Source organism: Rhinolophus hipposideros (genome assembly GCF_964194185.1).
Source record: "Rhinolophus hipposideros genome assembly, chromosome: 4".
Lineage (NCBI taxonomy): Eukaryota > Metazoa > Chordata > Mammalia > Chiroptera > Rhinolophidae > Rhinolophus > Rhinolophus hipposideros.
Genome location: NC_138050.1, coordinates 46,301,476 through 46,316,690, shown reverse-complemented (window position 1 = coordinate 46,316,690; position 15,215 = coordinate 46,301,476). Strand labels below are relative to the sequence as shown.

The following is a 15,215-nucleotide window of genomic DNA, read 5'->3' as shown; positions in this document are numbered from 1 at the left end:
GTAGCCAAATGTCCGCAGAAGAGAGGGGTGAAATCACCCTATCACCCTGGTTTGAGAACTGTTACCTCATTGTTGTAAAAAACAAAAAGCAAACTGCGCATGGAATAGATGTCATAGGAGTCCAGTTGTGAATTGTGCTTCAGGAGACTGCTGAGGAGGAATTCACAAATGCTCTCAAACTAGGATCTCACATTTTCCATGTAAACTTTTCTTCCAGCGACATTTATTTTTTAATATCTCCAAATGGCAATCATTTGCAAATTAAATGGTGTTTATCCTCCTGGCTATGACTCTAAAAGGAGTGCAGGGATTTATTTATTTATTTTTTTGTCTGCACAGTTCTTAGTCCCTGGGAGTCATTTATCTCCCTTTTATTATTGTTCCTCACTTGGCTTCTTCCTCCACCAGACAGGCTTAATAACTGGCAATCATCACATCGCAGGGCAAAGTGGTGGGCAGCCACCCCCGCACCGGGGGGATCAGATGATCCACAGATCCTGAGCTCGCTGGAGCCATTGCTTCTTTTGTTTTCTCGGGCAGACTGCAGTTTTGTCTCTTGGCTCTCCCTGAATGAAGAGAATCTTAAAACATCATATGGCTGCAAATGCTTCTTTTAACCTGGAAAGAGCAGTAAACAGAAAGTCAACAGCAAAGGAGAAATAAAAGTGATCAGTCAATGAGGTGGTTCAATCCCCACTAGGCATCTTTGGGGAAAGCGGGGCTGCGTTAATCAGGCCTGGGCACACAGGCCCAGAGCAGAGCTGCAGGGAGCCAGCCAGGGGAGTGAGTGCCAAACCCCTCCGACAGCCAAAGATCTGCCAGGAGAGGCAGAACAATGTGGCCCACATGCGCGCATGGAAATCATCACAGCCAAGTTGCAGAACTTACATGACAATTTTTTCTCCTTTCCTGGACGCGGATGAAAGGCCGCACTGTGAGTGGAGAGTACAATTGCCCTGGCATTCCCATCCGACATCTGGCTGCTCTTGTTGTACCCTAGACTTTCACATTCAGAGAGAGACAACCCACAATGTTGTCTCTCACAGTTGGCACTCAGATTCCAACTGTGCCTTGGAGTTCATTTCTTGGGGCCCTGACTGCCCTTCTTGGGCCACCACCCAGCAGCTATGGCTTCCTTGCCCAGTATCCTGACCCAGAGGTGCCCCTCCACAACAGGAATCACTGCCACACTGGTCCATCCTACCTACAGTCTTTCCTGAAAGTAGCATCACAAGAATTTGAGTGATGGTACAGTGACTTCTTTGATGTCATTCTTAAAGGGGAGGGTGCTTCCCAAAGCTAAGAGAGAAAAAGAGATGGAGAGACACCAGTTTTCTTGGAGTCTCATTTCACAAGGAAGGTCAGATTGTACAGACGAAGTTTTTTTGTTTTCTTAAAGAGAAAAAAAGAAAAGGATGTAGGAGGTGGCAAACTAGTTTGAGTTCAGAAAGATAAACATATCTTTAGGCCAGTTTCTAAGCCTACCTGGAGGAAGCAGGGTTTGCAACCTATAGTACACTATGATTAAAAAATAACCCCCTCTCCAATCAAAATTCCTCTGGTCCAGTTATTTTGTCACAGACTATACTTCAAACATGGAAGTGGCCGGCGTTATGTTCCATACCAGAGGCTCACCCATGGAGAATGGGGACATTTTGAAGGAGGTTCTTGAGAAGACTCAGATTACGTATGATGTAAAACAATAGGATAATGGCAGAGCTCTGACCTCAATGCTCCTGAACTAGAGTCATAAGCAAGTTGTTTTCTAACACTTGACACCCTTGTGAATAGACGGAAGAGCAGAGATCCCGACCAGGTGTGTGCTGGTGGCTGGTCTCCAGCTTCTGTTTAAGCAAAGGCTCTCACCTTCCTGGAAACACTCTTGCTGCCTGGCCCTGGGCCGATGTAGCAGAAACACTTGCAGGAAGCAGCCCTAGCTGCCCTCCCCGACTCACTGCATAGGGAGGGGGCCCCAAGGAGGAGGTCACGAGACCTCCAGCCCAGGCTCAGAGTTCTCAATTTTATCAACTTCTGCATGATTCTCCATCTTCTCCGTAAACAGTCTCAGCAGGAATTGAGCAGTCACCAATACATGACTTCGGGCAACAAGTTGGAAGATTCTGTGGTAAGTACAGATACACATCTGCTGAATGGGGAGTGTTTCTCAGTATAACTTCCATTTCCCAAGTAAGCTAAGTGCTAAGACTTGACACTGCTGGTCATTATGGACAGTAAGTGAATCAATGAGCTTCTGCCATGTATCTGGGCTGTGTTTGGTATTGTGGGTCATATTACAGAAGCCAAAACTCGGTCCCTCCTTCTGTGAGGTTACATTCTAGTTCAACTCACAAGACTAACAAACATGCAAGGCTGAGAACACAACCTCCCATTTGACCATTTTGGCCCTCAGTGAGCTCAAGCCTGAACATTATGTAGAGCTTTGGCACTTTGTTCAATAATACCTCCCATTGTTATTTAGCTTTTCTTTTATGTCCTATATCACCCATTAAGTTACAAACTCCTCCAGAGACGGAAACACAAATTACCATTCTTGGGGTCTCACCACACACACACACACACACACACAGCTTCTCATGCTACACACACAGTTAGGTACTTGTTATGCTGTTACTGAATGCTTCAGTACATTAATTGCGTGGAACAGAATCTAATTGCAGTAGGAGTTTATGTCAGGGAGCAATCTGGGTGGGCAGGAGTGATTGGAGGACGGAGACTCAGTGGAGATGCAAGAGGCAATTGACAGTAAACAACTGTGGTTCTTTTTTGCCCTTTTGAAAGTCGTGATTAAACATAACATTTAAAAATTATAAAAATGCACATATTCATTATAGAAAATTTATAAAATAAAGAGAAATGCAAAGAAGAAAATTCAAACCACAGGTAATTTGACTCACAGACATTCGTAAACACAGAGAATACATAATTATAAACTGCAGTAAATGTTATGAAGGAGCAGATGAATAAGAGAATAAATAATGGAAGACCTGATCTATGAATAAAGGAAGCCTCTCTGAGGGTGAGACATTTAAGCTGGGACCTGAAGGATGAGCAGAGGAGGTTAGACAGGTGAAGGAAGGGAGAAAGAACATAACAGGAAGGTGTGTGTGTTACAGAACATATTTTTTAAAAGGTAAATCATAACTCTCATACAAATATAAAATGAACATGTGCCAAAAACTTTATTTAACTCAGTAATTAATGAGGGAACCAGTCAGATGTTACAACTGGTTCAAATGAAAATTCAAAGTACCATACTTATCAATCAAAAATGCTGAAATAAAATATAGATGCCAAATTGGATGGAGGAAAATCAGCTGTCCATCCCCTGAACACAATTCACTGGCATATGAAAAAAATCATAATTTTCATTACTCAGTTATCTATAGCTTATAGAACTGTAAACTAGTTCAGATAAAATGAAAGATGGAGATAACCAGGATGGGTAAGCTGGTCAGAACACCCATGATTTTTTTATCCTTATTTCAAAGTATTTCACAGTTTTTCCTGACATGTGCAAATGCCCTGGGGAAGGAAAGAGCTTAATAAACTGAAAGAAGAGGAATGTTGCTGGAATATAATGAGCAAGGAAGAGGGTGGGTTGAGATAGAGGTCATGGTGTACCTTCCTGTTTGCAGTCTGCTCTTTTCATTTAACAATATGGGATGAACATTTCCCCATATCATCAAATATCCTTGTGAATCATGATTTTTTTAATGGCCGCACCATGTCGCCTTGTAGTGGACTCACTATAATGTATTTATTAATGCCCCCTCCCACTTGTCCATTTAAGTTGTTCTCTATATTCTTGTACATGAATCTTTGTTCTCACATATCCCTGATTATTTCCTGGGGATAGATGTCTCTAAGCAGAATCTCTATATCAAAAATTATTTTGAAGGTGTTGATTAACAAAAACTGCTTTCAAATGAAATGTTTTAGGAAAATATTGAGGTGTAGAGAAATGGAAGCTCTAAGATTACCTAGAAGGCCAATGTACCAAGGAGGTGTGAGGTTGGCAGGGTCTAACCTAGGAGAGAACAGTGGGATGGAGAGGAGGGTCAAAAGTGAGAGAGTTTAGTAGCAGCAGCAGTTTGGGGGGTGGGTGTATAGAGTGAAAGGGGGAGGAGGAGATGAGTTCAAAGCTTTAGATTTGTATTTGCCTTAGACACACTTTGGGAATGGGGATGTTTAGAAAAGAAACTAACTTGAGGGAAGAAGACATTTATTTTTGGATGTGGAAGGTGTGGGAAAATCATAGAGCATCTAGGAGCACAGGGGCAGCATCTGGTCTGGAGAGGTCAATTTGGGAGTCATACAGAGATCTGCTGGTTCAAACCAGGAGAGAGGAGATGCCTAAGTGAGAGGAGCCCTGTCAGAAACCCTGCACACAACAGAGCTTGGAGGACCCAGCAAATAACCAAGCAGAAGAGAGGAAGATAGGGAAGTGTGTACACAAGGTAGGTAATTAACAATGTCAAATATTGCCTTGAGGTCAGAAAGGATAAGGACTAAGGGAAAAAGCCATTGTATTTGATTAAAGAAAGTCATGGTGACCTTAATGAGAGAAGTTTCAATAAAATTGTGGACGTGGAAGTCAGTGGTTAAGGGAATAAGAGATGGAGGCATTGAGTGTCGGCCACAATGAAGAGGATTTTGGCAGCAAAAGGAAGAGGAAAGTTTGGAAATTAGCTAGAAAGGAGGAGAGTCCAATGGAAATTAGCTAGAAAGGAGGAGAGTCCAGCATTATTTTGTGAGAAGATGTGTCTTGTTCATATTCCAACCCAGCATCTTCCATCTGCCTTTCCACATCCCCTACCACAGTTTCCTCCTCTTAGTTTTCAATCCCAAGTATGTTTTAACCTCAGAGGATATATGTGGCTTCAGATGGCAAGCACTTAACACAGGGCTGGGCACACATTAAGTGCTCAATAAGTGTTAGCTATTGTAATTCTTTTCATTACAAGTCCTTAGGAACAAAATATGCAAACAAAAAAGAAGAAAAGTATGCCAGGGAGGGTAGAGTAAGATTGGGGATGAGGTGAAAGAGGAGGTGCTGTCCTTAGAAGGAAAACGTTAGAAACAAAATAGGCCATTTTTCTTTTCTTGGCCTTAATTCCAGATCTATTGTTGACTTAATTCTAGATATACTGTTTCTACATGAGATGTCCCAAGAAGCCTGCATTTTGTTAGTTGGCATGTAGCTTTGAGACTCTCCTCAAGGATTTCTTTCTGCGTTCTCCTTCAGTGCTTTAGGGTCAGTCTGAATCTGAGGTCTGGCCCTGCCGCCCCCTGGAACTGTGGAAGAGAACAGAGGAGAACTACCAAAGGGACAGGATTTGGGAAGAGAATGCACAGAGGAGAGATAAGCAAACACCAAACATGTGAGCCACTTGCAGCAATTGTAAGCATGGGACAGAGGAGCCCGAGTCTATGTATTCAGGAGTGGATGGAGTACAATGACAGCCAGTCATCAGCAGGGAGGGCATGGGCAAAAGCAAAAGCCCAGAGGGTTCTGTGTGCAGATCAAGGTGTAGGAACAGTGTGCGATAAGGAGCAGAGCAATCAGGTCCTACTTTTCCTGAAGCAAGATGACAGATTAGCCCATACTATAGCGGAGCTGTGCAAAGAAGATACAATTAGTTTATTGTGTCTATAATTTCACTGGCCTTCCCCTGAGCCCTCTTCACCCAAAGATTAGAAGACAAAAAGCAACTAACTGTTCAACCTAGTTGAGAGCTTCAGTAATTTAAACCATCCCTTTAAGTAGAGTTCGATGTCTCGTGGGTAAAAATGTTCCTCCTCTATGTCACCCTAAGATAGCATCTGGGATACAGAGGAAAAGCTGTGTGTGGCTTACATGTGAGGACTGCATCCTTGGAGGTCCAGCAAGCTTTCCTATATCTTCTTGGTTGCTATTTTCCCTGATGGCCTTCTCAGGTGAAGCAGAAGCTGTTTATACGTGATCTGACCTCTCATGGCTTGACCAGAGCTCAGAGCACTCCCCAATGAATTGACTTGGGTCCCCTGTGGCTGCATGTCTCTCTGAGGTCAATCTGTGACTGCCATTTAGGTCCCTACTGCCTGGATTCCACTCTGCAGCCCTGGCTACTGAGCCATCCTTCCCAATGATAACTCTTGTCTTCCTCTCAGGGACAGCACTGGTTGCATTTCTTTTCAGTAGCAGAAGGCTTACTATTACAAAAGCTGACTGTCTCATTGCTTGATTTTATAACTGGGTTAAATGTCAACCTGGGAGAGAAAATCTGTTATTAAGGCTACCCATATAATGAGAACTGAGCTGCCTGAATTCCTCTGCATTAACTGATGCTTCAGACCAAATTAGTTGAACTGATCAGTTGTCTTGGCATCTGGTGGAGATGGCTGTTTTTGGCCAGGCCTGAAAACCTGAGAGGTCTTTTATTTAAAACCCTCTAAACATTGTGCTCAATGAGGATGGAAAGTGTTGCATGTGGAAATTGCCTGGGTGACTGGGATAAATGTTGCCAAAAGAGAAACTTTCCAGTTCTTGGCTTTGAAAGTGTGCACTGTGCCATATGTCATGAGGTAATACAGATTCCTTGAATGGGTGCACCACAGCCAATGAAAGCAGTGAATTGACAGTCAGCAAGTACAGTTCTAGTCACTAATCACAGGCAAAAGAAGAACTGGGAAGAAAATGCAAAAGAAGAATTGGGAAGAAGAAGCGAAAGAACAGGCGACCAAGAATCTCAGCAACACAAAATGGAGGGAAGCTGCCCTCGGGGCCAGAACTTCATTTTGTTTAGGAGAAGAAAATAAGCTTGAAAGTGTTCCTGAAACAGCAGTGCTAACGTTAACAGATACCATCTGGAAATCAAGAAAACTCAGATTTTGTTTTTATAGATTTGTACTGAAAACCAGTTCCAGCCAGGGAACCTCAAATCTCAGAAGTTTCCAACAGGGCATTAAGATATAAACAATCATTTAGCAAAATCCGCAGTCAAAATGACAGACGAAGGCTGTTGTCTTCTCCTCTGTATTTAAATCAAGAGATGAGGTCAGACGTGACCAAGTGCCTGGAGATGGGATGGTCTGTGGAGATGCATTTTAAGTAATTTTTCACATATAGAGACCAGCCTCTGAGAAAGGCAAAATTAATCTTCAAGACTGCATCCCCCCCCCAGTATCTGGTGTCCTCACTTTGGTCCCTACTTAATTGCCCTCTCTGCTCCCACCCTCCCCGACAGATTACAATTCTTGGAGGATAATGGTTTAATGGGTTTGTTAGCCTTTTTCCTCGACTACTCTACCCTTTCCTAATATGTGCATTATAACAGGGCTTTTTGGAGATAATACCTCTTGAAGAATTGTCTAAGTTATGGGAATTTTAGGCAGTAACCTGGTGGGTTTGACTGGAGGGAGGGGATTGCATTTGGGGAGCTGATACATCTCTCAAACCACCATCTGCAGAGAGTGGCCTCCTACATGTGAGCATTCCCAGGTTTCAGGCTGGCTGTAACGTCCTTTGGCAGGGCTCTCATCTCCTTCCATACCCTGGCAGGTGTGAGCCGAGATATCTGTGAAAGTTGTGCCCTCATGTGTAATGCAGAGCATGAACTATTCTATGCTGTTGGCTGAGAACAATTAGTGTGGATTTCCCTGGGTAAGTGGGCAAGCATGAGGCCTCATGCATAATTCCTTGCCTGCCTGCGTGTGGCTTTTTCCAAACAAATTTTCCAACCAGAAGACCTCAGCCTATCAGAAAGCCCCCCTGCCTGGCTTCTTTCTTTGGCCCTGTCCTGAGCTGGGATTCAGCAGCAACGCAATTCCAGAGCTGCCCAGATGCACTTGGGTGCTTCCTGCTACTTCACACTGAACTGTGGGCCATTCCGGTGCTAGGGAAGGTTAGAGGCTTATTGATTAAATGGAAAGCAAAGACAGACAGGATACAAATTTTCCTAGAAAGACACTAGAATGGTGTGACGTCAATACTATTTCCAAATTTTAGTGGTGATTATGGTCACTACCCTTTCCTGCTTCCTGAGGACAACAGTTCAACATGACTTCCAGCACAATTAAAATGAACTGCTTTAGACAGAGTCAGTGTTAAGGGGGATGTAGGCCTTAGAGCCACGATGCATTGATTTTTTTCATTTGCATGAACACTCCCTTGAGAAGTCAAAACTACAATTGGGAATACACAGAATTTACTGGTTTTAGTTTTATTTGTATGCAGCATATATTTATGTGATACAGTGTTTTTGGCAAGCACTTTCAAATTCATAATCTCATTTGAGCCTCACCAGAATCATTTGAGGTAGGTAGAAAGGGGATTAATCTTCCCTTTGATAAATGAGATATCTGAAACTCAGAGCTCCTGCAAGTGCAAGTGAAAAGGTAGGACTCACTAATCCCAGGTTTCCTGGCTCCTGCCATGTTTCATTAAGACCCAGAGAGAGCTGTGTGTTGGTCAAACCCCATCACATCAGCTCAAGTGGACATGTGCTCTTTCTCTGCTCAGCATCCCTCTTTTGGGTATCACCCAAGCCCCCAATTCTATAATATTCATTTAGTTTGGCTGTAGCAGAACCCACAATGTCCCTAACTGAAGAGATGGACTAACGCCCGGCCAATCAGAGTTTTCTATTATCCTGACCACAGTGATTGGCTAGGGCATGGGCACATGACCTAAGCTGGCCAATCAGTCTTCTCTGGGCCTTTTGTTAAGGCTCTTTGGAAAGATCCACTTTCTTTCTCTGGGTCCTTGCTGACATAAAGCAAGAGTATGACTGGGAATGAAAGTAAGCAAAGGCAACCAGAGCTGAGAGATGGAGAGAGTTCTGATGTTATTATTTGAACCATTGAGTCCAGCTGTGCCTGAAACTTCACTGAGCCAATAAATTTCTTTTTTGCTTAAGCCAGTTGGAGTTCTGTTTATGACACTTGCAAATGAAAGAAGTTATTGACTAATAAAACCGCCATTTCTCTCTCTCCCAGAATTAAGAAATTACCTCTTTAAAACTGTTTATTTGTAGTATGCTTTATCCCTCCCTACACAAAAAAATCTAAGGCAGTTTATAAAAATAAATAGAAAAAATAGGCAAAAAGCCAAAACTCAAAGGGTAAATTTAATACATAAAATACTTATATGTATAGCACAATCTTTATATTAAATTGACAAAATTACTTTTTAAATTATAATTTAATTAATTTAAATATTAATTATAATATTTAAATATATTTAAATATTATATTTAAATATATAATATAAATTATAATATTAAATTATAATACTTTTTAAATTATAATAATACTATAATATAGTATTGAGGGTGCTAGGAAATGAACACTGTTGGAGAAATTATATCTTGGTGCAAACTTTCTGGACAGAAACTTGACATTGCTTATTTATATCCCATGCTTGTTTGTAACCAACAATTCTAGTTTTAGGAATGCATCTGAAGGAAATATTAAATAAAAAGGGATATGTGCAAAGATTTATCTATAAGAATGACTGTTATAATCACCAAAAACTGGGAAACACCTGAATATCCAATGATAAGTTATAGGTCAAAAAAAGATGTCTATCTATTGCAATATTATTTAATTAATTTAATAAATATGCTAATGTATTTATTAAAATAATGATGTGGACCTTTATTTACTCACCTGGAATAATATTCATATTTTGTGGAATGGCTTTGGACTAGCATGTCTAAATTATCCCTATGCCACAGCAAGATTCAAGTAAATGATTCACTCTTAACCCCATGTTTTTTCTTAAACAAGATAAAACAAGAAAACCTTTTTTAAATGTGTCGGTCGTTAGGTAATTGAAAATGGAAAACTATAGAAATGGCAAGAATTGTTATTCTATTCTTATAGTTTGGGTATTCTTGTTTGGGTCAAATTCGGCTCTCCGTCATGTGTGGTTAATTATCTCTTCTTGCACCATGTGCTATCTATACACTCTCCGTTTTTAAACACTTGACTAGTATTGCAAGATTATTATGGACAGTGAATTGCAACTCAAGCATCATGTATTCTAGATCGACGGTTACCAAAGTGTGTATATGTTCAAAACAAACCACTGGGCTATAAGAAGAAAATTTTAGAATTTCTATTTATAAATAACCCTTTTATATTTTCTATTTCTGATATGTTTTATAATGTATATAATATAACTGGACAGTATACAACAAATAAACATACAAAGCTTGCTAAAATGTTTTTGATGATAAAGGTGTATTCTGGTTATCTATGGCTGTGTAACAACCCAAAACTGAGTGGCTTAAAATACCACTTTGTTTTGTTCACAATCTTGAAGATCAGAAATCTGTGAAGCACTCACCTCTGCAATTTACCTTTGCCCCAAACAGCATCAGTTGGAGCAACTCAACTAGATCTAGCAGATTCACTTCCAAGATGGCTTACTCACGTGCTGGCAAGTTGGTGCTGGTGAGTTGGGACCTCACCCTGGGTTGTTGGATGTTAGGGAAGGGGGAGGTCTCAGTTCTTCTCTGTATCGCTTCTCTGTTGGGGTGCTTGGGATTCCTCACGAAATGGAGGCTGGCTTCCAAGAGGGAATGTTCCAAAAGATGAAGTAGAATTTGTCAGTCTTTTAAGGTCTAGAGCAAGAAAATAGTGTCACTTCCATCATATTGTATTGGTCAAAGCAATCTAAGAGTCCATCCAAGATTGAAGGGGTGGAGGCATACATCCCATCTCTCATTGAGTGGTCTATCAAAGAATTTGTGGCCATCTTTAATCCATCACATGGTATGAGACCACTAATTTAAATAAACAGAGTGTGTACTAGCAGCTCAACCCCGACTGGGGCTCAATTCTCTTACAAGAAATTCTTGGCCATCAAAAGCAGATCTGTTCCCACTGGTGTACGTCCCTGAAGCTGTTTCATCAGAAATGAGGCTCAGGTTTTTCTCTTAATGGCTTTTTCACTCCAAAGCCATCCAAAGAATATATGCAGGATAATGCAGGGAGAAATAGAGTCTAACTCTTACGGGTGCCACTGCTTTATCTTGCTTAACAAAACAGTTTGGTTAATAGTAGAAATAAAACAGTTATCTGGTCAGGTCTTGGTGACTTGTACAAAAATTTCTTTTATATATTATACTTTAAACCAAAATATGTTGAATACTAACCTAAATATAATCAGAATGAGTCTTATGACTCAAAAGGATATGATTGTAACAGCATTCTTACCAGAAATTTCAGAGTGCATAGGTTGATACCTGCTTTTTTTTCCTCACCAATCAAGTAAAATAAACACAGAGCTTAAAAACTTTTCCTATATTAATAACATAATATGCTCTTGAGAAAAATAAAGTGGGTTACTGAACAGTATAAACCCATTTTTGTACAAAAATGTGCGAGAGAGACAAGAATAAATTTTTCATTATTTACTATCCTAACTTCTGCCATTAAGAAGAAAGGATACTGAGAAGAACCTGTTTTCCTGAATAGAGTGGTGGGTGAGGGTACAAATTAGAAAAATCAAGGTAATGAAAAATTGGTTTTAATGAGAAAAGGAAGAGATGGCTCAATAAGGCACAAGGAGAGAGGAGGAGTTGTTTAAACAGGTGGGTGGGAGATAATTTTGTTATATCGGCCACAGGAAATCTCTAGATTGCCACAAACTGTTCGGTAAAATCTGCATTATTCAGAAATTCTTTCTGGTGTTGGATTGCGTTCTTTCAGAGATGATTCTGAGTGATATTTGTTGATGTACACTGAAGGCTGACCCAGGCCAAGAAGAAGGGTAGCCTGAGGAAATTCAAGTCACTTGTGCGTAATATCTGAATAGAAAAAGTTCAAGATATACATACATCAAATTGTGACAGCAAATATCTCTGGATAGTGAATTGCAAATGGTATTTATTGCATTTCTTCATTTTTGTATTTTTAATTTTTTTCTATCAGTTTTGTTGTTAAAAGGAAATTATTTTAGAAACATATCAAGACTTTGCAATCAGACAGAACTATGTTAGATCGCAGCTCCACTACTTCTCAAATTTGTGATTTTTGGACAATTTCCTTAAATTATTTAAGGTTCAGTTTCCTCATTTGTATAGGTCGGATAATAGGTAGGTGTGAGGATTAAATGAAATAATCTGTGTAAAGTTCTTCAAACAGTGCCTTAGAGCTGAGTAGGCATACAATAAATGTGCAAGTTATTACCGTTGTTGCTGATAACTAAAGCTTGTTTGTGTTCCTCAGATCCTGAAAATGACCAGCATTTTCTATTCACTGCCAAGAAGTTAAAGCAGCAACTGGCTATGTTTATATCCTCTAAAGAACCAACAGAGTAAAATTAACCAAGTTTTATCCCTATCACCATAAGTCACATAACATACAAGGTCAGACAATTAAGTTTGCGAACTCATCCTAGAAAAAGTGCTACATACCTCATTGCTGAATATCACTATGGTAACCTTCGAAGTACTTCCCTTGGGAAGTTATGCACTGAGGTCAGTGCTTAGTCCACCTTCAAAGCAATTTTGGAACTCTTTTTCTGGAATGGCCATCAGAGCTGTCATCTCATTATCCTTGATGTCCTGAATGTCATCAAAATGTCTTCCTTTCAATATTTCTTTTATTTTTGGGTAAAGAAAGAAGTCATTGGGGGCCAGATCAGGTGAGTAGGGAGGGTATTCCATTACAGTGATTTGTTTACTGGCTAAAAACTCCCTCACAGACAGTGCCGTATGAACTGGTGCATTGTCATGATGCAAGAGCCATGAATTGTTGGCGAAAAGTTCAGGTCATCTAACTTTTTCATGCAGCCTTTTCAGTACTTCCAAATAGTAAACTTGGTTAACTGTTTGTCCAGTTGGTACAAATTCATAAAGAATAATCCCTCTGATATCAAAACATGTTAGCAACAGCAGTGCAACAAGTTCGCGAACTTAATTGTCAGACCTCATAACATTATCAAGAAAAATATTCTTCAGTACCTCTTGTGTGCAGGTCATTTAAGTTCTGTAGAAGTTAGATGCAATAAATGTGGCCTCTATCTCACAGCCAGGTCAATTCTGGCCACTAAAGCCCAAGTGTCTCCATTCCTAATTCAAAACACTGTAAGGATAGGCTGTACTTAGGCCTGGGCCCACATGTTCTTAATTCCCAGTGCAGAACACACATTACTTTTTAGGACTTCTACACTAGCCAAAGCGTTCTGATGTGGGGTTTGAGTTCCTTGGCACTGTCATGTGACTGGCTTTTTGATGTGGTTTCTGTTCCAGTAAGTTAAATTCTGGCATCTCAGAGCTGGCGTAGCCTGCCATGCTAAAGATGAATTGTAAGTGCAGACTAAGGCTGAATCTGCATGCCTGGAGGGTGGACGGGACCACAAACTGCCATGGGGTCAATTAGCTAGAGGCTGTTTCAATGTGGCATGGCCCCACTATTCAGGGTTCCCTATTTGCTGCCATGTAGCTTGGCTATCTAAGACAGTGCTACTCGACACATTTTTGGTTTTTGATCTCTTCAGTAAGAGAAAAAGAAAAACTTCTAAACCCCACATGTTCAGAGGACTACAGACTACAGAGGAAAACTTACTGAGATTCACGAAACATCTCACCGCTCCGAGTGAGATCTTCCCTGTGGTGCCTGGTGTTTATTCATTCTATGAAATAAATGAATAATCTTTGCCTGAAACAAAAACATAGGCATTACAGTTAATATTACTAGTACTCACTAGTACTGGTTTTTCTCTTTGCAGGCACCCAGAAGACTAGAGTGCCCAGCCCTCTGTGGTTGGGTGAGGCCATATAACGTATAGGCCAATGGGGTGTGAGCTGAAATGACACCTATCACTCCTTGGCTGAAGTGTTGACGCACTGAAGAGCAGGGGAGACATCCAGTCTCTCTGTTTCCTGCCAAGATAACCAAAGGAGTCATGTGTTCTAGAAGTTACAGCTATAGATGGTAGAGCATGCATCAGCCTGGATCCTTGAGTGATTGACAGAGCAGAATTTCCCCCAACACACACACCCCTACCCTTGACTTGCAATGGACATGTAGCATATGCAGGAAATAAATTTTTTTTGTGGTCTCAAATAAATCAACTTTGGGATCTGCAGGTTAATTTGTATCAGAGTCAAACCTAATGTAACTAATAAAATTATCTTATAAATATTAGTAATATCATGTTTCCCCGAAAATAAGACTTAGCCAGACCATCAGCTCTTATGTGTCGTTTGGAGAAAAAATTAATATAAGATCCTGTATTATATTATATTATATTATATTATATTATATTATATTATGACTCAGTCTTATAGTAAAATAATTATAGTAAAATAAGACTGGCTCTTATATTAATTTTTGCTCCAAAAGACACATTAGAGCTGATGGTCCGGCTAGGTCTTATTTTCGGGGAAACACGGTATAGAACCTGGTCTGCAGGTCACCTGTAGGCTGTCTACAACGAAAGATAGAGGACAAAAGGAATGTTTTCAAGGAAGAGCAGTAGTCCAAATTACCAAGTTCAAGGGGCATGGAATACTGCGGTCTGCTCTGGGATGGTAGGAGCCAGGGCAGAACTTCCAGGTGATACTGTCTCTGGAGGTGCTTATCCCAGACATACCACCCTCCAGAAGCAGGTCAGCCACATAGAACAGCCCATCCCTCAAGGAGCGAAAGCATTCCAGGAGACTGTCTACCATGATCTCATTGGTGAAGAGCCTATGGCTTGGTAGCATGTCTTAAGAAAGTGAACAATGTTTCATAGGTCATTTCAGATGCATAGGGTGTTAGACCATGATGAGAATCTATTAATAGGTCTGTATTTGTTTCCTTTGTATTGACCCTAAGTGCCAATGATCCAAATGGGAGTTAAGATATACTCACACAGTCCTGTGTACCTAAGTTTCTCTGCTGCACCTAAGTTTCTCCGAAATACACCATAAGGGATAAACTAGCAACCACAATGTAAGGGATGTCAGTGCTGCACTTCCCATTTCTAAACCTGAAATGACGCAGCTCTCTTATCTAAAATCATGAGTGTTTCAGTGAGCCAGACAGGAAGGAACCTGGAAAGAAAATGAGGAGAACCTTTTCATCTTGTTATCACTGACAACAAGTTTGTAGTAACAGAAGTAAGTCTTAGCACTGATCTTCTGCTTGATCAGCCTGAAATTAGGTGATATTCAGTTGATAGCAGCCGCATGAGGCACGCTTGCAAATCAATCATG

At 40.6% G+C, this 15,215-nt stretch overlaps 1 long non-coding RNA gene across 1 annotated transcript; it reads left to right on the top strand.

Annotated features, from left to right (window-relative positions):
• The first annotated feature begins 1,953 nt into the window (after positions 1-1,953).
• On the top strand, positions 1,954-14,076 carry LOC308496716. Its single transcript, XR_013993216.1, has 3 exons — positions 1,954-2,125; positions 10,380-10,458; positions 12,238-14,076. It is a non-coding gene; the product is annotated as an uncharacterized lncRNA (long non-coding RNA).
• The last annotated feature ends 1,139 nt before the right edge of the window (positions 14,077-15,215 follow it).